Source organism: Marmota flaviventris, chromosome 10, assembly GCF_047511675.1.
Source record: "Marmota flaviventris isolate mMarFla1 chromosome 10, mMarFla1.hap1, whole genome shotgun sequence".
NCBI classification, from domain to species: Eukaryota; Metazoa; Chordata; class Mammalia; order Rodentia; family Sciuridae; genus Marmota; species Marmota flaviventris.
Genome location: NC_092507.1, coordinates 5,203,706 through 5,205,544, shown reverse-complemented (window position 1 = coordinate 5,205,544; position 1,839 = coordinate 5,203,706). Strand labels below are relative to the sequence as shown.

At 45.8% G+C, this 1,839-nt stretch overlaps 1 non-coding gene across 1 annotated transcript; it reads right to left on the bottom strand.

Annotated features, from left to right (window-relative positions):
• Positions 1-459: 459 nt before the first annotated feature.
• Positions 460-532, bottom strand: Trnae-cuc (transfer RNA glutamic acid (anticodon CUC)). The gene has a single exon. It is a non-coding gene; the product is annotated as a tRNA-Glu (tRNA).
• Between the last annotated feature and the right edge of the window lie 1,307 nt (positions 533-1,839).

The window sequence follows — 1,839 nt, the reverse complement described above, 5'->3', positions numbered from 1 at the left end:
GCTTACAATCTGCTCTTTTTTTGCATATGAATGATACTTTAATTTAAAAAGTACATTTGGAAAGAAATCACACAACTTTAAAAAAAAGCAATGGCATGATAAACACAAAATTGAAACTTGTAGTTACCTCTGGGTTCAGGGGAGTGAGTGGAGAAGGCTCAGAACCCTCTTTGCCAAGTGTTTGACGTAGGGGCAAGTTATGGGTGAGTTTTTCCTGCTCTGAGTGTTGGGTCCAGGACTCCAATTATAGACTCTTATTCCTGTAGGTGTTACAGTTGATATTTTTAAGTATAAGTATTATTTGAATATATCAAATATCAATATTATCTGAATAATATCTTCTTAAAAATACTGAAGGAAATGATCACTTTAAGGTGGGAAAATTTAAAAGGGATTCTTGGAAGAAGGCTTACTGGAATAGAGGAAAGGGACATGAGCTTTTCTTTCTTCCTTTCTTTTTGGTGGTGCTGGGGATCGAACCCAGGGCCTTGTGCATGAGAGGCAAGCACCCTGCCAACTGAGCTACATCCCCAGCCCAGGACGTGGGTTTTTATGGACAGATGATCAGCAACAGAGATTTTGGTGGCATCCCAGTTCTGCAATTGGCAAGCCCACAGAGGGGGAACAGAGCCCTTGTGACCGAAGCCCTTGCTCATGGCCGATCCTATCCAATCTTGCTTCTGTCTGGAGGTCTAGCTCACCGGGATGGTTGAACACCTGCAGCAAAAAACGTACAGCTCTGACATCTCTCCAAGGGCCAAGCATTTCTGTGGAGGCTGGTTAATAAACACACGCTCCATCTGTCTGGATTCCACAGCTAGATCAAACAGAACTTCCCCAAATAAGGCGTATTTTCTCTCTCAGGTCATTATGAGTTAAACTTCAAGTCCTTGGGGAAGACATTCCAGTCATGCTCGGTGCGTACAAGTGCGTACACACCACGAAAGCGTTTGTGTGGTGTTGGCGCAAAGAAACTGCCATTCTTTATAACGCACGTAGGATTATTAATTGTGGCTGTAGAACTATTAATTGGTGTTGGCATTTGCAGCAAAGCACTTAAGAAGAGCAGAAGTCCTAGAATCTAAGCCTGTGAGACCTGCAGGGGTTGGCTGACGTTGGCTAAAGCAGGCAACCATAAAGCATGAAACACAAGCCCTGGACAGTCCGTTACAACTTCAGACGTGTGAGTTCATATTCCTTTGACTCTGTGACAACATGGCCAAAGCTTTCTTTGCTTGTGGGTCTGCTAACTGGAGGTAAATTGCTTTTTTGTACAGATTCCCCGATGCTGCATTGTCTGCAGGCCCACAATGACCAGGTTTCTCAACAGGCTCCTGTCAACATCCCTGACACCCATTTCTTGTTCCCCACACCCCAGCCCCACTGACCTTATTTCCTAAAACACACCAGACTCATTCCCACCTCAGGCCCTTTGCACGAGCAGCCCCTTCTTCCTGGAAGGCTGTTTCTCAAATCATCGTGTGCCTGGAATCTTCTAGTCGTTCAGTTTACACTTAAAACAACGGAGATCTTCCCACCCCGTCAACCTGAAGTAACCATACCTGACAAGGTCTAGCTCTTAGTTTGTCCATGTGCCTTCTCCTTCTAGAATGTGATAGAACAGGGGTCACGGGGTCTGGTTTGCCATCCCCACGTCAGTGAAGTCTTGCAGATGAGGCACCACCGCCGAGTGGAGAGACAGGTGCGTATTTCTCTCCACAGCCTTTGAGTCAGCTCTGGGCTTCTCGTAGGCGTCACTGTGCACACGTCATTTATCCAAGTTATATCTGGACCGCGACTGATCTCATAGATGGCGAAATGAAGACCGCTCCTCCAGAT